We start from the raw sequence: 21,469 nt of genomic DNA on the forward strand, positions 1-21,469 counted from the left end.
CCATGCAGTAGTTGAGGAAGAATCTGGAGGGCTGGAAAGGCATTAACCTGTAAGAACAAGTTGACAATTTTAGATCCAGAATAAGCCAAACTCTCCATTCAGTTTTTGGGACCATAAAGAGATTGAGAGTGTTCTCCTATTGGTACAGGGGTAATGATCATTTGAACCAAGAGCTGTTGAACAGCAAGCAGATCCACATGGTATTCCGTAAGCTGGGGAGCATGAAGTGGGGAGGAAGCTGAATGCAAAACCTATAGTTTGTATCCTCTGGAAATGGCACTCTAGATCCAGGTGTCTGAGGTTTTTTGGAACCAGAAGGCCAACAGAGATCCTCCACTTTGGGAAGTTGGGCACCCCATCACTATGAGGAAACCTTGGAGCTAGCCTTGAATGGTTTGGAAGTCCACTTAAAAGTATGTTACTAAAACTTAACATTGGAGGACTGAAAATGATTAAAGGAACCATTCCTAAACATAGATGTAGTAGACCTACTTGTGGAGATGTAAACATTTTTCGTCTGGGGGAGGAGAGTACTCTTGTGATCAAGGTCTTTCTTAAAAGAGAGTTCTGCTGATCAGCATTTTAACCAGAGAATCCTGCCCATATGTAAATAGAGAAGGCTCATCCTGGAATGTGGTGACCTGTAGCCATCAAGAAATTCATGTAGTAGCATAAGATTAAAGGTAAAAGGTCCAGCAGACTATGGACAAAGGTATCTGTAAGGATGGTGCTAAGATTTTAAGCCATACACTTAGTCCAGACAGCAATGGGCTGACATACTGCAATAGACACAGCCATTACATGGCAGGGTACACTGGGGCAAAGATAATCTTAAAGTGGGCCTCTATCCCTTTTTTTAATGGGTCATTGAGCATTGGATTATCCTCCACAGGATCCGTGAGGGTCTTGTTATGGTAAGTAGTGGACAGACCCACAAAAGGAATCTCTCAGTTTTCTCAATAGGATATTATTTGGCCAAATAATTATAGGGGAACAAATATTTTCCAGGTGAGGCCAGTCTACGAACAGAAAAGACTTTACTAGCACATGGACCAGGAAAGTCTTTGTTGTTATAGGTAAATTTAGATTCCCCATATTGGATAGTTTTGGACAAGCAGAGTGTACAGCTTCTAATAATCATGACAATAGTCTCCTTTAATTTTGGATAAATGTCTGCACAGGCATATCCTCCTGATCCGATTCCTCAGAAAGCAAGGGGACTTCTTCAGCTGTTACACTCTCTTCTTGCATTGTGTGTGTGACTGAAATTCAAAGTAAAAGACTGATTCAGGAGGTCTTTACTGGCCCTGCTATCTAGGGCCTTAACAAGGCCAAAAGTTCTGCTGACAATGTGGCAGAAAATTCCTCTGTAGAGAGAAAGATTGAGGATGGCATGGTCAATGGGCCAGCTGAATAATTATAAGAAGGCAGGGAGTCAGAATGAGACAATCCATCAGAGAAGCAGATATACTACAACCCCTAAGGGAGCTAAAGGCAAAGTCTGAGCTAGTGAGCCCATCTAAACCTCTTATTTCTGTGCACATGACCTGCCATGTCCATGAAAAAAAAGTTACTTATGGAGGACTCATTGCCCACTCGCTGAACGAACTGCTGCTTTATCCTGTGCTGCATTTATATGCTGCCAACATTGGATGAATCTGTCTCAGCATCAGGGGAGGACTGGACCAGGGGGCAGGGAGGCAACTGCTGACCTACTGAGTGCAGGATAAGGACAAGGACAGAGCGCAGCTCCCCCCATCATGCATGGTGTAAACTGTGTCTGAACAGAGGCCAGTTCCATACACCACTGGAGACTCTCCTCTCCCAGCCAGCCCAGATCGAGCTGTCCCAGCTCCCCCCAACTGTCTCCTGCTGTCCACGTCAGGAACCTGGATTTAGCCAGGGAGTAGAGAGTACCTGGAGTGGACCTTAAGCTCGGAATGGGGGTCAGGAGGAGGCCAGGAAGAAGAATAGTGGGAGTGGGGCCGATTCGATGCCCCATGAGCTTCTGGTTTGTACTTGCCCCCTGGGCTGAAGGTTGCCAGTCAGCCCCGGCTCAGCATGGCTACAATTCTACATGAACCAACTTGAAGCAGTCCACTATCTAATGTACCTGGAACTACAGTTACATTTCAAATCCAAAATTAAAATGTTTTGCTTTTATTTACAAAGAGATCCCTTTTGTAACTTTCAATTTTAAAGCTAGCTATTACTATTTGTGCAAAGCAGAAAACTAAAATATTAGTCACCAAAGTATTATAAATAGTTTAGCATGTTTATTGTTTAGGGTCTGGTTTGTAGTGATCTTAAATAATTGTGTGTTTTTCTACACAGCATGGAACTTGACCTCCTTTAATATGTTGTGAATATACAGTACATCTTGTCCATGCCACATTCAGATTATCTTTGCCAAACTACCAAATGCTGCTACATCTATCTACAAAATAGAACAATAAACAGATCTGCTGTTACTGATAGCTCCCAAGCTGCCTATTACTTGTTTCGGTTGGATGACTATGAATCATGCAGTTCAAAGTCTATCTGAAAATAATCCAAAAGGGATCAGTGTTTGTGAGGAACTAAGTGACTTAGTGTGGATTAATAGCACTGGCTGGTGCTGGGGGATGAACCACATCTCTAACTTAGTGCTGATCCTTGCAGGGTACTAGCCTCTAAATAATGCAGATGTCTTCAATTAAGGCTCCAAAATTTGTGGTTATAGCATCAGTGACATCTATGAAAGTCAGTGACTTTCTCTAACTTTCAGAAATCATTGCATTTAATAACAAGAAAGAAAATATGAATACCCAGCCTGTAGTCTGAGTTTATAAAGAGTTCTGCTGTGCCGGGCTGTGCTGTGCCATCAAAAACATACTGAATGAGACATCATGAAATTGTCATAAGCATAACCAAACAAAGCCTGTTCTGCATTGTGAAATGTAGCTTCAGAGCGTGCATTCTCAGCAAATAAATACATCTGACTTATCCACCAGGGTGACATTTTTACAGGTTTGATAAGTGTAGGGAAAAAATGTATAACTGCTTGGAAACCCCCAGAAGCATTTTGAAGGAGAATTATTGTTATGAAAGTGTTTGATACGATTTAAATAGGATCACATAAGGCAGATTTTCCGAATAGTATACTTTTGCAAATCTACAACTGATGACACTGCAAAAATGTTTTGCTTTGAACAGCATTATTTAATAATTTTTTTTTCCAAATGATTCAAGTAGCTGTTTTTACTAATCACAACAAGATGGATATTCTAAAGAAATAAGTTATAGATGCATATAGTAAACTTTTAAATTGGGCTAGTCACAGATTCATGCAAGTCAAATAGTAATATACCAGTAAACATGCAGATGAAGACTTGATTCGATGCATTTCTGATTCCTATAGTTGTATTTTTAAAGACAATTTTAAAATTGCATGAAAGCAAACCTGTTCTAAATCTGATTATAACAAAACAAAGTCAGCCCCTGGCTATCTGTTGAAGATCACTGCCAAGGTAAGAATAAGAGTCATGAGGTTGATTTACGAAAGGTGAAAAGACTATGCAGTTACACTTTGCAAGGGAATTTGCTTCCTAGCTTAGTAAATGAGGTAAAGCGTCACTTTGCAAAGAACACCCAATCACATGCAATGAAAATAAAAAAAACATAATTTTTCTTGCACATTAGATGATGGAAGTCAATAGGGCTTCTCCAAATTTACTAAGCTCTGGAGCAAATTCTCTTGCAGAGTTCAACTGCACTTGCATAGTGCACAGTCAATGTTTTAGTAAATCAGCCCCAAGACTCATATTCTTACCTTGGCAGCAATCTTTAACAGATAGCCAGGGACTAACTTTGTTTTATTATAATCAGATTTGAAACAGCTTTGCTTTCATGTAATTTTAAAATTGCCTTTAAAAATAAAACTATAGAATCAGAAGTGAATCAAAACAAGTCTTCATCTCAACCAAACCAGACCACATGACAACCCATACTGTTTAGGAAACAGTAGATAAGAGATATAGGTGAACACCTGGCGCTCACATGAAAAAAAATTTGAGATTGGTTGATTGATAGGAACATGAGGCACAGCATTAAATCTGTTCAATATTGTAGAACACGTTATTTTTGAAGCAGCAGAAAGAATAGCAAACATTTGCTCTGTTCCTGTCTGTAACCAACAAAGTAGACAACATGTACACTGAACAGAAGGAAGTAGCACCTATTGGAAACATGTTCCAACCATTTACTTTAAGTAGTAAAATGCACAAGTCCGGAATATTGCTGCACTACTTACTAAAATCTTGTGTTTTTTTTTTGCTTAAAAATAACAAACAAGTTATGCTTACCTCCTCTGTACAGTTGGTTTTGCACAGAGCAGCCCAGATCCTCCTCTTCTTGGGTCCTTCTTCAGTGCTCCTGGCCCCTCCCTCCTGATGAGTGCCCCACAGCAAGCAGGTTGCTATGGGGGTACCCGAGCTGAGCCGCAGCTCCATGTGTCCATTTAGACATGGAGCTGCAGCTAGGCCCATCCCCTCACTCTCCTGAATGGCTCACTGACTTTGATTGACATCATTGGGAGCCAATGGTGCCATGCTGCTGTCTCAGCCAATGAGGAGGAGAGTCCAGGAGAGCCAAGTTTCTCCTGTAATATTGCTGGATAGAGATGGGCTCCGGTAAGTATTAGGGGGGTGCTGAGGGGGCCTGCTGCACACTGAAGGTTTTTTATCTTAATGCATAGAATGCATTAAGATAAAAAAAAACCTTCTGCCTTTAAAATAACTGTATTATCTTTATTGAAGCATTAAAATGACATCACAGGTATGACAGGAGGTTTAAGTAAGCGATGAATTTAGCACGAAACGCGTCACCTTATACCCACTTGCCGACTGCCTAATGTACATTTACTGCGACAAAGTGGCTCTGTTGCACAAAATCCCGTACCTGTATTTAATTTCATGCAATAGCCGCTAGATGGCATGCGCGCGCCCCCGGAGGCACGATTGCATGCTGATTAGACAGAGGAAGAGCCAATCAGCGGGTCTGCAAACAAGGCAGATCGCTGTTCTGACAAGGGTGAAGATAGAGATCTTGTGTTCCTGCTAAGCATAAAAAGGGATCTCTGTCCACCCCCGGTCAGAGAACCCCCCACACAGTTAGCACACACCCCCTAGGGACACATTTAAACTTTTTGATCGCCCCCAGATGTTAGCCCTTTTCCTGCCAGTGTCATTAAGTATAGTAACAGTGCATATTTTTAGCACTGATCACTAATAATGTCACTGATTCCCAAAAAAGTGTCAAAAGCGCCAGTTAGGTGTTTGATTTGTCCGCAGCAATGTTGAAATCCCGCTAAAAGTTGCTGATTGCCGCCATTAAAAAAAAATGTAAATGCCAAAAAAAAAAAAAAAACATAGTTTGCAGATGCGATAACTTTTGCGCAAATCAATCATTATACACTTATTGGGATGTTTTTTTTTACCAAAAATATGTAGCAGAATACATATTGGCCTAAATTGATGAATACATTTGATTTTTTAAATTTTTTTATTGGATGTTTTTAATAGCAGAAAGTAAAAAATATTGTTTTGTTTTTTTTTTTTTTTTTTTTTAAATTGTCCCTCTTTTATTGTTTATAGCACAAAAAATAAAAACTTCAGAGGTGATCTGAGAGAGAGGCATCACTTTGGCTCTACATTTCCTTTAGGCATTTATGGGTATTAGGCCAAAGCATTTAGGTCCGGTTCACACTCATGCGAGTGCGGGGTTCGCATATAATGTTGGAGCGCACTGCTCCTTCATTACATGCGATCGGCTGTGCGGTGCGAGTTTAGCCATACACTTTGTATGGCTAAATTCGCACCGCACCCGCAGCAAACACGCACAGGACCCTTTTTTGCAGCCGCATCAGGATCGGATCGCACAGCGGTTCACACTTGTGCGATCCGATCCTGTGGGAACTGCAAGATCGCACTGCGATATGCAATCAAACTGGGGGTGTCGTTAAGATTACATTGACACCCCCAGCATATCGCATATGGCAGTGTGAACTGCCGGGGGTGCGTTTGCAATCGGGAACAGGCTGCGAAATCGCAGCCTTCCCGCATCGCACAAGTGTGAACCGGGGCTTACCCTTTGATAGATTTATGTTCTCTTTCCCTCACTGTGTATACTACTGTTGCTACCAGTTAGATTTGTGTGTCTGCTCTGCTGAATTCAATGAGGAGTCCACCAACACCCATACAGGCAGCAGCAGTACTTAAAGTGGAACTTCACTCTCTCAATCAACATGGACTATTTCCAATCCTTATGCTGCTAGCATTAGCAAATAGATAGGAAATATTTACTTAATTTTTTGCATTTCTTCAGTTACTTTCTGGTTTCCATGCCTCGGATGATGTTATACATCCCAGGAGTCTTGAGGAGGGAAGGGAGGGTTCTCAGCTCAGTCAATGCCTCCAGGCAATGCGTTCCAGGAAGTAAATTAATCATCTGCCCTTACTCAAGATGGCCACGGCCGGAAATGCCAGGGGGCATTTTATAAAATAATTTCTCAGCAAATTAAAGCATGGAGACATGGAGGGATGGGGGAATTTGTTTTAAATACTAAAAATGAATGAAATAGCATTTTTGGTTTGTGGTGCCCAGATGCAGTGCAGTTCCACTTTAAGTGAAGATAATGGCTTACTGCAAGAACTGCACAGCACATCTGAATGCCAGGCAAACATATAACACATTTTTGAAATACTTGTACGGATGTGAATTGTTTAACCTTCCAAAACATTTGTAATTACATTCAGTTGGTCTTGTAATCCAAACTCCCATTTCAGATAATAAAGCCAGGGCATGTACTGTCTGAGACCTACCTGTAGATTACAAAAAAAAAAAATATATAGCCTGATCTCCTGATCTGACTACTAGCTTGTGATTGGACAGTAAAGGAGCAGGGGTGTAAAAATAAAATCATCACTTTGCTGTCTGCTTCACAGAATATATTATTGAGATGAGAAGATAACACTGTTCAATGCAGTAGATTCAGACTACAGTTTTATTGTTTTCTCTTCCATTCTAAATGCTTTATTGGAGATTATACTATACTATAATCTCCATAAGACACCCAAGTACTTTGCCAGTTTTATTCTAAAACAAATGTAATTATTTTTATCTATAATGTAATTATTTGAATCTATAATTAGAATAATTGATGGCTTTTTATTACTTTCTTGTGGTTCAGCTTCAACATTTTACACAATTTTATAAAAAAAAAAAAAAAAAAAAGCTCCTTAATTTATATTTTATACACTCAAAGAGCTAAATAATTTTCAGGGAAATCTTCACAGAAATATTTATCAAATAACAGAGGACTAAATTTCCATCCATCCCTTTTTGGCTTCTAGGTAATTAGCCATGCATATGGATTTCCCAGTGGTCTTTTTGGCAATTGCAGCTAAATAGAAGCTGGTAATGAATGTTGCTTCAAGGGATTTCTTGGTGGATTATATGGCTGACAATCCAATTTGTGCTGCCAAGTAAGCCTGGCATTTTTGTGCATATGTAATAGTGCTTACACACAATTCCTTCTGGCATGAAATTATCATAGCTAATTTACTGAAATAATAGAGGGGGTTCAAAGAACGAGGGCAGCAAATCTTTGGGTTGACACATATGAAAACTAAAAACAATGCACACATTACAAAAAAAAAATCTGAAAAAGCTGCATCTTCTGCCGTACTTTTTATAAGTTACTGTCTTTGGGGATAGCAGATTTGCTTCATTAGTCCTATTCCTGGCTCATTTGGTTTGGGTAAAAATACTTCATTATCCTTAATATTTCTTTTTTTTTTTGTTATTTATTGCTTAGCCAGATTGCAGCTTTTTTCCACTTTTGTCAAAACAAAGTTAATTTGCCAGCAGCTATGCACATGTTTATTCCTTTTCTTTTACCTTTGAGATTAACTGGGTCAGGTATAACAAATGTTCTTAACCCACTTTAGTCAGCAGACAGAGAAGCTGAAGTAGGCAGAAAAAAATGAAAAAGAACATAACAAATAACTGATATCTAAGAGTCTTCTGAAAAATATAGATAAATGTTTGCCATTTGCAGCAAAGCAATGTTTAACCACAAGATTCATCATAATAATGAAGAACTAAATAGAAGTGACTGTGAATCCAAAGTCACCCATCATTAGAGACAACAAAGTTTGCATAAAGTGTTTTCATTGTATTTCTGAAACAGGTACAAAGCAAAATCCAAACATGGAGGCTCTATCTGTGATAGACGATTAAATGCTTGTAGTTTACTGAAGAGCTAGAGTGAGCTATACATAGTGTACTTTTTATTAAAACCAATCCAGCAGTACTGTGCTGCGAAGACAGTCATTTGTTCTGTTCACTAAAGGAACACTGCTGTCAAAACTGAAAAACTAAGCCTTGAAATTCATATAGGGAGCAGAGCCTAACTGCTTATCTCTCCACTACCTTTTATCAGTAATTGGGTGAGAACCTCTGCTTAGATGTAGGAGAGCCGTACCCAAACACATACCCCTGCAGACTACTTTCTGTCTATCCCATAGTGAAAACCTGATGTACAAAATATGTCAGTTTTGGCAGTCATTAACCAAACTGAAGCCTGCCTTGGGAGTTTCATTTTGTTTAGTGAGGGGAAATGACACAACATATGCTTCCGGAAGTATGCTGATAGTGACCTTGTGAGATGTTTTCTAGATTCTTGCTGCAGTAGATTGTACAGATCTCAAATGTGTCACTAAACCCACATCATAAATTTCTCAATAAAGGTGTACATGCTGTTCATATTCACTCAGTCACTATGAGATTCATTTTCTGTATTCTGAAAAAAAAATCTGGTTGATCCTGCTGCTCTTTGTCTTTACCTTCTGTTCATGTCGCCTATTCAGCTAGGAATTTTGAAGCTGTGGTGGCAACTCTGCACATGCTCAGTTTTTCTATACTGAGCATTTCCTCCCTATCATATCTGAGCAGCCCATGTGACTATAGAGTCACACATGTGGGCGTATACACAGTGGTGAATGACAGCTCCCTCCCTCCCTCCTCCTCCATGCCCCTTAACCAGCTAAACACAGTGGGGGGTATTACATGTAGATTAATGGAGGCTTTACCTCCCTCTTATTCCAAGACACAGGCTGGAGGGGCGTGACACAACCTGTGACTAGCAGATATCCACCCATCCCATGTTATTTCCACAAAATAATAAAGTTTTGATTTCAAATATATATTTGTATGACAATGTAAAGCAGTTTATTGATATTAACCACTTGCCGCCAGCCGCACGTACATATACTGCGGCGTTCAGCCCCTTTACAGGCAGAGTGACGTATCGGTACGTCACTAGCCTGTGAGGCTCTGGGGAGTGAGTGCGCACCGCCGGAGGCGCGCTCCCCCTCCCGCGTGGTCACGGACCCCCCCGCGCGTGTGACCGGCGGACCCGATGTCCGCCGCTCACTCAGCGATCGTCGGGGGAGAGGGAGAAAGGCAGGCAGCTTGTGTAAACAAGCTGCCTGTCATTCTCCCCTGTGTAGGAACCATGATCATACGGTTCTACTATGTAGGACCGTTGATCATTGGTCCTACGGCTCTAGCCACAGCCAATCACAGTTAGAATCACACCCCTAGGGACACACACAGCCCCTCCCTCTCAAATAAAGTTAACCCCTTCACTGCCAGTGTATTTTTACAGTAACAGTGCATATGTATAGCACTGATTACTGTAGAAATGTCACTAGTAACCCCACAAGTGTCAAAAATGTCAGTCAAGGGTCCGATCTGTCCGCCAAAATGTCGCAGTACCGCAAAAAAAATCGCAGATCGCCGCCATTACGCGTTAAAAAAACAACAAAAATTACAAAAATCTTTCCCTTTGTTAGTAAACGTGATAACTTTTGCGCAAACCAATCAAAATACGCTTTTTGCGATTTTTTTTACCAAACATATGTAGCATAAAACAAATTGGCCGAAAATGTTAAAAAATTTTGATTTTTACATTTTTTTGGGGGGAATTTCATATAAAAAAATGTGAAAAATATTGTTATTTTTGCAAAATTGACGTTCTTTTTTTGTTTGTAGCGCAAAAAGTAAAAATCGCACAGGTGATCAAATACCACCAAAAGAAAGCTCTGTTTGTGGGGAAAAAAGGACGTCAAATTCGTTTAGGTACAGCGTCGCACGACCGTGCAATTGTCCGTTAAAGTCACGCAGTGCCGAATCGCAAAATACCCCCTGGTCTTTAAGCAGCCAAATCCTCCAGGGCTTAAGTGGGTAATAGTTTATTTTTACTCTGTATTCCAAAGGATGTTTTTTTTTTTTTTTTTTTTTTTTGAACATGTATTTTAAACATGTAAACAGCAGCAGAGGACTAGAACCAACTCCTGCTTATGTTTCCCTGCAGACAGGCTGGGACAGTTCTGGGTCATGTGATGTGACAGCTGTATATTGATTAGGGAAAAGGTACTTAGATGTTTTTGTTTTTTTTTTAATTAAAATAAAAACAGTGCCATCAACCACATACAGGAATAGAAGGGACAATGTAAATTAAACAGGTATCTTTAGTACCACTTTAAGTAAATTAGGAGAACTTTCTAACTTTAGCACAAATTTGATGCTTCCTGGTTTGAATTAGCAGCTCACTGGTTAATTTTAGTTGTTACCTGAACTTGGTTTTTAAAGAGAATTCCACAAAATCAAATAATAGACTGAAACAACTGCACTGAGTCGAAACATCAGCGTACGCAAAAAGAAGAAGCAACTGCAACCCAAGTTGGCAACTTGCAATATAGGTTGTTTTCTTTGTTTACTTGGACCCTTTGAAAGATATAGATATTCTATTTTGTTATGTTTATTGTCATTAGTGTCTGCTTTCATTCCTTGCATAGATGTTGGTTTTTAAAGACTCTGGTCCTCTTTCTGTCTGCTAAATGCGTACTTTTCCTAATAATCTGTACTATGACCCTAATATGAATTTGTTACCATACGCTTAACTAACCCTAAACTATAGTTGTTGCTACAAGGTGCCATATTTGACACTGTAAAGCTCCACTACTTTGGCCCTGGTGATCTTTAGTCACTAATCGTATTGCTTTTCCTATTAAAACAACAAGCTATCCCCTCATCTTAAAGGATTAGATCATAATTCCCAAAGGCTAGTTAGTGGTTTAGAGTTAAAAATAATCATTTGTGGCAAACTGGCTCCAGGATTTAGTACAATTTTACACTCAAGGTACCCAATGTAAACCTTTTAAGTGAATCTGAGTGACATCTTATAGTATTAGGAAAATGGTGCTCCTTGTCTCCTTGATTTTACCAGGACCTACAGACTTTAATGTTGGTACCCATGAATATTAGTTCAGACCATGAATTGACTGCATTATTGTGGGAGCTGTGTTAATTGGACAACTGAGGCTTGAACTCATGTTCAGAATTATATTATCTCTCATTATATAATTTCCTGTCTCAATGAATTTTGGCACATAATCTCTACAGCTAATATTTCCTTTCCTTTGTGTCCACAGCAGTGCCATGTATACTTAGTGCTCAGTTTCATATTAACACTTGTTTCATGAGACAGAAGAGAATATAGTTCAATATGCAGATTATATATTTGCAACTGTAATTGTGCCAAGAGAACAGCATGGTAATTACTGAGACTTTCATTCCTTTTGGGGGCTGGAGGAAAGCTTTGATGACCAGATGGTGCCATGACACCAGGAGAAGGATATTTTTAGAAGGCAATATTCAGATAGTACATGAGACTGTGCTCCTATACCTGTGTCCCTGAATAAGAGCAAAGGACTTTGGTCTCGCACAGTTACATTTCAGTACTTGTTATAAAAATTGATTTGGGCAGCTATGATAGCATCAAATTTTAGTTCATTTATGTCTAAGATCCTGTTAATATTAATGAATTGTACAGTTTTTGTTACATTTGGTATTGAGTTACCTCCATTTGACTGGTCAGCCAATAAAGGTAAAGAAGTGTTGGACTAAAGCTGCCCTGTTTTGCTACAAATTTGCACTGCATTGTATTGTGTTGGATTAGAAACTACACAGTGTATATTTTTTTTACAAAATTAAAGTATAAATGCCTAGCTATTGAAGTGCAGTTCGTCTCTTAGTGAGCTAAGCCCATATGGTTATGTCTAGACAAACCACCAAACCAAAAGTGCTTAGAATCAAAATATATTTAATAAATAATAACAAAGGTAAATTACAAATCAGGCTCTTTCATATCAAAAATAAAGTACAGTATGTCCTTTAAACACCTACTGAGTTTAGTCGACCACATACCTATTGCAGGTTCAGAGACAGGAGCCTCTCAGCCAAATAATGATCTGCAAGTATAAAAGACCATGCTCCAATTTCAGCTTTATCATTTAGGTGGATCATTAGAAAAAGAGCTGCTCTGCATGATTCATGCGAGGTTTAGTTCACACCAGGATAATGATCTTTTTCAAATAAAGATATTTTCAGCCAAATGAAATTTGAAAATTACAGTCATATGGCTTAAATAAAGATTTTTATGCTTGCGGTAAAGCTTTTTAAATTGAACATGCAGTCTCCTTATTTAGCCAGCATGTGTGCTCCTTTAATTAAGCAGTTGAAGAAAGTTTGTTGGCAGGGTAATGGGAAGAAAAGGGATCCTAGCAAAATGCATCAGAAGGTGTGTGATTTGTTGGGTGCTCCCTTATTTTTCCCTTGAATGACCTGCCACACAAACCTCTGGACTAACAGGTTTGCTTAGACCTACACGAGTGTTATCAGTACATAACAGATCTCTAGATATAAATATCCACTTGCTGACCGCATAACGCCGTTATACGACGGCAAGGTGGCTCTCCTGTACTGGATCACTTACCTAGTACGTGATCCGACACTTCCAGGTAGGGGGTATGCACCACTTCTGCTGTGATTAGTCACAGCTGATGCTGATCAGTGGGTCCAAGGCCAATGGATGTCTGCTGACACCCGCTGATTGGCAAGGAGGACCACAGAACAGACCTCTGCCTATGTAAACAAGGCAGAACTCTGTCCTGTCAGTGGGGATGTGCTGGATTTCGTTTCCCTGCAAAGCAGAGAGTAAAATCCAGCCCATCCTTTAGTAAAATACCACACAGTAAACACAAAAACACTGGTTAGGCACACATTTAACCATTTGTTTGCCCTAGATGTTTAACCCCTTTCCAGCCAGTGTCATTAATACAGTGACAGTGTATATTTTAGCACTGATCACTGTATTAGCATCACTGGTTCCCACAAAGTGTCAAATCTGTCAGTTAGTGTCAGGTTGTCCGCCGCAATATCACAGTCCTGCTTTAAGTCACTGATCGCCACCATTACTAGTATAAAAAAATAAATAAATAAAAATTCCAGTATATATACCATAGTTTGTAGACTCTATAACCTTTGCGCAAACCAATCAATATACGCTTATTGGGATTTATGAACCCAAAAATATGTAGCAAAAAAAAAAATATATTGACCTAAATTTATCAAGAAATTAGATTTTTTAAAAATAATAATATTATAATAATAATAATACTAACATATTTTATAGGCGAAAGTAAAAAATACTTTTCAAAATTATCAGTCCTTTTTTGTTTATGGCGCAAAAAAAAAAAAAAAAACCCAGAGGTGATCAAATACCACCAAAAAAAAAGCTCTATTTGTGGGAAAAAAAGGATATAAATTTAATTTATGCACAATCTTGTATGACTGCGCAATTGTCAGTTAAAGTAATGCAGTGTGGTATGGCAAAAAATGGTCTAGTTATGAAGGGGGGCAAATGGTTATGTTAACATTTGTCACATTGCTACAAGGCACCCATTGCTGTGCTTTGTTTCTTCAGAAAGACTATACCTGAATTTACCTGGGAAAATATGAGACTGGGAGGCCTATTTGGTTTGTACAGTGTACTGGAGTGCTTAAAGTACATCACATTTATACAGCCCTTTTTCCACTGTCTGTGAGCCCCTACATCATGGGTTTCTAGGATGCTATGCAGCCAACAGCATCATAACAACCAATGACTCTTTCCCAGCTCATTCATCTGCCTGCTAGGAGAGTCCTGTCATTGTCATATTTGGGTAATGACATAAGCTGGTATCTGCGCCCCTCTGTCCACATTCAACTGTCAGCCAGGGAATCTCTCTGTCAGTAGCTGAATGGGGCCAGGAATGAGCCACTGAGTGCAACTCATGAGCCTTTTCAGATTTTTATTACAGCTTCCCAGCACATACTTGCTCCCCTCTGAGGGCACTGGTGTCTGTCTGTATGTCAGCCCAGAGTTGATTATATTTACAACTAGTTTCCCAATCTGCAGATTTGTGCTTTTTTCACGCACAAAGAGTTCTTTATTCAGGTGTTCAATAGGCAGAGGTCTTGGCAAAGGAGTAAATCCATAGGGCAACAATAACAAGCACAGTATGGAATTAGTAGCAAGGTCACAAGCAGTAATAGTTCACAACAACTTATTGTTTGATAATAGTATATGGTATAGGAAATTGGTAGTCCAGGGACACAAAGCAGCCCTATGGAATGGCAGGATAAGTCCAGAGTCGTAGTAAGAGCAGTTTGGGTTTCATCTAGAGTTACCTCAGAGAGATCACAGGCAAGCAGATGCAAAAAACAAGCAGATAAGCCCAGGGAGAAATGGGACAGAGAGGCGGGCACAGCAAGGGCAAAAATCAAAAAGATACAGCAAGGATTGAGTCCAGGGTAACAGGGCAAAAATTCAGGCACAACAAGGGCAAAAAGCAACAGTATACAGCAAGGGTTGAGTCCTGGGTCACAAGGAAGAGATCTGGCCACAACAAGGGCAAATAACACCAGGATACAAGGATGCCAAGGATGTAAGAGACAGGTCCTGTGCATCTGGGCAAAACTTGGATTGCACGCAGGCAGCACATGACAGGAGGAGGTAAAGCATAGTGGGGGCCTCCAGTGGCAGATCATAAGGTCCTGCCAATGCTGTAGTTCTTTTGTGGCATGGCCTCAACTCAGAACTTTGCATGTAGCACAACAGAGAAGGAGAAATACACAGGGCAGTACTTACAAAGAAGTAGATCAAAAGACAGTAGGGGTACAGGTCCTCATGGTCATAGCTCAGTGTGCACCCAGACATCAGATTCACAGAGCAACAGGATTAGATAGAGTATAGGAGGCTTCTAGATCCAGGGAGCCAGAGAGGTCATCGAGTGCACCCGACCACAACTTACAGGCATGTAGCATCACAGAAGAGAAAGGGCATTAAAGGGGGCCTTGGCAGAAAATCACAGTAGCCTGGGTATGATGGAAGACTTCTGTCACCATACCATAGCACAGATCCACACACGCAGTATCAATATAAAGAGAAGAAAGCAGCATTTAGTGGGAGATCACAGTGTCCTGGGGGAGGTGGAAGGCTCTCATAAGCTTTTAAATGCTGATCTGGGGGCACAATCATGCAGTCAGGCAACCAAATGTTTGCTGAATCAACTATATTATTATTTTTATTGATTTCTTAAGCATTAAGCCTATAAAAATCACTTCTAGCTAGGATACTGTTTTATTAGTGGTTTGTGATACATTGTCTAACAAGTGCCATAGGTCTCCCGTCTCTAGTGCTGTCAGTGGTAGCTGGGTGGTCACGAGAATTCAGGTGCAGATATTGCTACCCCTGGGTGATATTAGGAAATAGCGGGTAACTGAATCTGTTGCCATCTGAAATGATCAATTATGAGTGCTTAGACCTTTAACAATAAAAAACGATGCTAACTGATATAAATGCAGTCTCTATAGCACTGGTTTAGCATGATTCATTTAGGTTTATGAAACAATTTTACTAATGCATGCATATAATGCTAATCAGTGAACTTAGGAAAGTAATACACTAGCCTAATGGATGCACAGACCAGGTTAAAATACAAATATGTCTACAGTAAATCAAAGTTATTGGTAATCCGGGTTTGCCATCTATGGGACAAAGCACTTCATTAGGGTCCTGCTTAAAAAGCCTTGGTATAACCTTTCTGCTGTGTTGTCTCGTTTAATAAACTTCTTGATAAATCACAGGATTGCTCTCTACATTGACTGTCCACTCTGTTTATTCACGTCGCAGACAAACAGTCAATCACTTTCTTTGGATAGAAACAAGTAAAGTTTATTATCACATCTTCAGGACAGTGACAGTCCAACAGATGACAAATTTCTCTTTCATCCATAATATAGGCCATCTCTGGGGTGGAAGCAATAAATCAATGTCTCCATTAAATTCAAACGACATTGTTGGCATACCTGATTTCACCCTTGTGCAGTCCCCGTAGATTCACTCGGTGTTCTTTATAAGTGTTCCAGACAGTGTATACCAAATTTTATAAAAATCAGGACATTTCTAGAATTAAAATAGAAAATACTTTGTAACATGTTCTTTTTGCCAAATCAAACTGTCTTAAGTCTGCAAGTATGGGAGAAACAACATTTTAAAATTGCTCTAAACTGTCAAGATAGAAGTGTGTGAAGGTCATTTATTTTTTGCAGGAAACACTTTTATAGACCACCAAACCATTTGGAATATATTGGTTATTATATTATTTGTATCTTTGTGCCCAGTTAATGCATGTACAGTACTTTTATATTTAATGTGTATACTATTTAGAAAATATTTCAGTTTAGATTTTGAAATGTACTCATCCTTATCACATTTTAGTAAAATCCCCTGCACAAGGGTGAACCAAAGCATTTTATTAGCGAAATGTTAAAGTCCCACTCCAACCCAAATCTTTTATTGTTTTGTTTCATTTTGTATAGCATGTCAAAAGGTAAAATTTCTGTCAGGTTTATATAGCTGTCTGTGTCCTGTGAGAGAGACTTCCTCTTAGTTTTCGGTCCAAACAATTCTGTGAAAATGAAATCACGTGAGGGAATCCAGGGGAAAGAGTCAGCTGCAAAAATGTTACCTTTTGTAGGTTTTAAAAAAGCAAATATCTCCATGAGGTTTTTGTTGTTATCTGTGTCTTCTTATCCACCAATAGATACAAAGTATGAAAATTGTTTCTGTGCTTTGATATTGTTTATCACACCCTATATCCATTCATAATTGTTTTATTTTTTATTGTTTTTTTTCTCTTTTTTCTGTTTCTTTACCGTGTTTGGCTCTGGTTTGGCTTACCTCCCATTTGATATATGATTTTGTTCTACTTACAGAATCACTTTGCATGTTTAATTCTCAGTTCTTTCTATTCTGACACCTCAACACTGATTTCCAGGAGATGCTTCCTAGTCCTCTCTCTAGGTCTTCATGCACTCCAGATTTACCTGCTGGGTTCAGTAACATGCACCAGAACTCCCATTATGTTCTCTGGCTTCCTGTCTACTTCAAGGGATGTGACTGTGTACACTTCCTGGTTGATCAACCTACCTTTTTAAGGGTGGTTTGTTCCATGGTCAAATTGCCCATTTTAACCAGTTCCTTTCCGGCCTATAGTAAAAAAGATGGCTGGGCGGGACCTTCATTGTTGCAGGTGGAAGTCATATGATGTCCTCCCCGGACGCCCTGCGCTGCAGTACAATCTATCACTGACTGTGTCCACCAGAAAAGTGCTCAGTTTGTTAGCTCATTGATTCATTTTATTTGTTTTCCAAAATGACCAAACAATTAGCTCTAATTTCCCCTTTGTAAAAACTTCCTACTAAACTTCCAACTTCATTCTTTGAAACTTTCCACACCAAGCTAAATTTGAATCCTGCTAGTTTACGGACTACTCTGAAAACTCTTTGGCTTTCTTTCACTGTCTCTTACAGTCTCTGGATTGTTAGCCATAACCTATCTCTATATGGTTACAGACACTCTGCCCAATTTCTAAAATTCACTATATACATTTATAGTAGTACTATACAAGGGTTTATTTACCAAAGTCAAATAGTCTGAATTTTTTGCAAAGGAAGTTGCACTTTTCAAGGGCGATTTCCCCAGTGCTTAGTAAATGTTGGTGAAATTTCACTATTCAAAAATTACATTTTTGCTTGCAAATGACTCGATGATAGAATTCAGTAGAGCTTCACCTCATTCACTTGGCTCCTGTAAAGTGTAACTTCCCTTGTAAAGTGAACAGTCTATTTGCCTTTAGTAAATCTACCCCAAAGTGTCCAAAAAAGGAGGCTTTTAAAGATGAAGAGCCTACACTAGAGTGTATATTTTGGAAACATGAAGTCCCCCAGAAAAGGGTTGAAATTTGAACCCAAGAAATGTAATCACTTGCCAAATTCTTTACAAATAAGACCTTTGGATCATATTAGAATATGCTTTTAGGAGTATGCTGATTTGAATAATAACCAGAACATTTAAAGTGTCTTTAACCCCAAGACATTTCTTGTGTCTCTTACCTTAATAAATCTGAAGCTGTGTACAGAAACTTTACAGTATTTATATTGTTCTTACTAGTGATCTGATCCTGCCAGTTCCAATGACTTCCTTATTGTTAGTGGCATAATATAATATAGCAGCTGATCCTCTGGCTGCACTGGGGAGAAAAACCACAGGTGAAAGCAACTGAATGGTGGACTAATGAAAGAAAGACACAGGCAGCCTAGGAGCATGTCAGGCTCTGAACAGTAACATCTATACCTTCTCCCCTTCTCTCTGCCCAACCAGTATTTTTTTTTGGTTACAATTTCTGCTTGCTCGACCCCACTTATCCTTTCAGTGCAGTACACAGAAAGCAGATTATATCATGTGAGCAAACTTTATAGAACAAAAAAAATGTATTTATAGGACATGTGCGTTTCGTTTGTTTCCGAATAAATATTCAGACTATTTTTTCGTTATTTCGAGATTTGGATATATCCGAATACCCGAATTGCAGTATAAATGAAGTTTACCGAATGCTCCAAATAATAAAATGAAATCCATCCAAATTTTGAAAATTAGAATTTAAATTTGAATCAAATTTTACATCGAATTCCAGTCAAATTCGAACTGTAAACATCAAAGACTGTGTGTGTTATTAAGAGTACCATTTCAAAATAATGCTGTTTTTGTTAAGCCAAAGATGATTTAAAGAGTCATTGTAATAATTGTTGAAGATTTCTATTTCATTTGTTCACTTTGCCACATTCAAATCGGAAAAAAATCTAATCTCAAACTCTTCAAATCGAAAAAATCTGTAAATTCAAAGAAAACTCGAAAAAGATATAAAACGAATCCCGAATGCGAATTGAACAAATCAATTGAATTTAACCAAACTAAATAACTAGATTATTGAATCTAAACAATAACAAAAACAAAACTAAACAAACTTTTTTGTCATGCACATGTCTAGTATTTATCTCTTTTTTACGTGAGCCAAACACGTTTGCTTCCCATGTAAGGTTTTCTTATAATAAATGAGTACTTGTCAAAATAGAGTAAAATGTCATTACTTTGACAAAAAATACCGGCTAGGTGCCCTAACCTTGGCATCTTTTTTTTTTTTTTTAGTGGCTGGCTTTTTAGATAAAAGTGATCCTGGTGGCTGCCCCCCCTCCCCGCTTCCCAGTTGTTTCTGGGTTTACCGGAGCTGTCAGTAAACCCGGGAACCAATCCGGTCCTGCAGATGGCTGGGCAGGTAATCAAGTGAAGGCAAGATTGCCCTCATTTGGCTCTATGCCCTTGGAGGAACTTCACTTCCATTTCTCGGGCAGATAGACAGTATTTTATTTTTTCTAAAGTCAAAATTTTTTTGCTTTTAGGGGAAAATGAGAAATCTGGGATCTTTTTGGCCCCAGATCTCTCAATAAAGAGGACCTGTTATGCTTATTTATATTACAAGGGATGTTTAAATTCCTTGTAAAAGGAATAAAAGTGATCAAAAAAAAAGGGACAGTGTAAAAATAAAATAAATAACAAAAAAAAATGTAAAGCGCTCCATTTCTCCGTGCTTGCGTGGATCGAACGTATATGTAAGTCGCGCCCCCATTCGTAAACGAAGTTCAAACTACACATGTGAGAAATAATTCTAGTGCAAGGTCTCCTCTGTAACTCTAAACAGGTAACCTGTAAAAAATGTTAAAGGGTCGCCTCTGGAGATTTTTAGGTAACATAATTTGTCACCATTCCACGAGTGTTTGCAATTTTAAAACATGACATGTTAGGTATCCATTTACTCGGCGTAACATCATCTTTCACATTATACAAAATAAAATTAAATGTTTCTTTTTTCAAAAAAATTGCATTTGAAAGACTGCTGTGCAAATACAGTGTGACATAATATATTGCAACGACCGCCATTTTATTGTCTAGGGTCTCTGCTAAAAAAAAAAAAAAGATACATAATGTTTAGGGGTTCTAAGTCATTTCCTAGCTAAAAATACTGTTTTTTACAACAAGTGTCAGAAAAAGCTAAACACGTGGACACCCACGGAATAGGTACCCCTCTTATAGCGAGTCACTACAAGACGCAAGCTGGGAACAGCACGGACGTGGTGAGAGGGGCACGGCTTTCACTGTTCCTGTTGGAAATGTTTATGGCGATTTTACTACATATGAGATGTAAGCAGGATATTTGAGGAGTGAGGGGGTGTGCTATGCTATGTTTTAACCAATAAATATTTAAAACGATATCACGCTATTGGTCCCCCTTCTCAATTTTTTGTCTATAAGAGGGGAGAGGAGACCAATGTGATGAACTAGAGAATCCATACGCATTAGTGTGATGAACTTTATGCACAGTGCACCTTTTTACCTATAGAATGAATATGGTGAACTAGAGAATCCATATGCATTAGTGTGATGAACTTTATGCACAGTGCACCTTTTTACCCTATAGAATGAATATGATGAACTATAGAATCCATATGCATTAGTGTGATGAACTTTATGCACAGTGCACCTTTTTACCTATAGAATGAATATGATGAACTATAGAATCCATATGCATTAGTGTGATGAACGTTATGCACAGTGCACCTTTTTACCCCATAGAATGAATATGATGAACTATAGAATCCATATGCATTAGTGTGATGAACTTTATGCACAGTGCACCTTTTTACCTATAGAATGAATATGATAAACTATAGAATCCATATGCATTAGGGTGATGAACTTTATGCACAGTGCACCTTTTTACCTATAGAATGAATATGATGAACTATAGAATCCATATGCATTAGTGTGATGAACTTTATGCACAGTGCACCTTTTTACCTATAGAATGAATATGATGAACTATAGAATCCATATGCATTAGTGTGATGAATTTTATGCACAGTGCACCTTTTTACCCTATAGAATGAATATGATGAACTATATTATCCATATGCATTAATGTGATGAACTTTATGCACAGTGCACTTGTTTACCTGCAGACCCCACAGGGGTATTAAGAACAGTGGGTTTAAGGGCACATTAGCGCTGGTGCACACTGGTCAAGTGTGTTCTGGAGGGACATTTGGGTTAATGACATTTTGTTGTGAGTAGTTAAGTATATTT

At 38.8% G+C, this 21,469-nt stretch overlaps 1 protein-coding gene across 1 annotated transcript in view; it reads left to right on the forward strand.

Annotated features, from left to right (window-relative positions):
• The window catches only part of DMD (dystrophin), a 3,625,631-nt gene that overhangs the window by 3,008,373 nt on the left and 595,789 nt on the right, over positions 1 to 21,469 (forward strand). The window lies entirely within an intron of this gene.

Source organism: Pelophylax lessonae (genome assembly GCF_965119305.1).
Source record: "Pelophylax lessonae genome assembly, chromosome: 2".
Taxonomy (NCBI): Eukaryota; Metazoa; Chordata; class Amphibia; order Anura; family Ranidae; genus Pelophylax; species Pelophylax lessonae.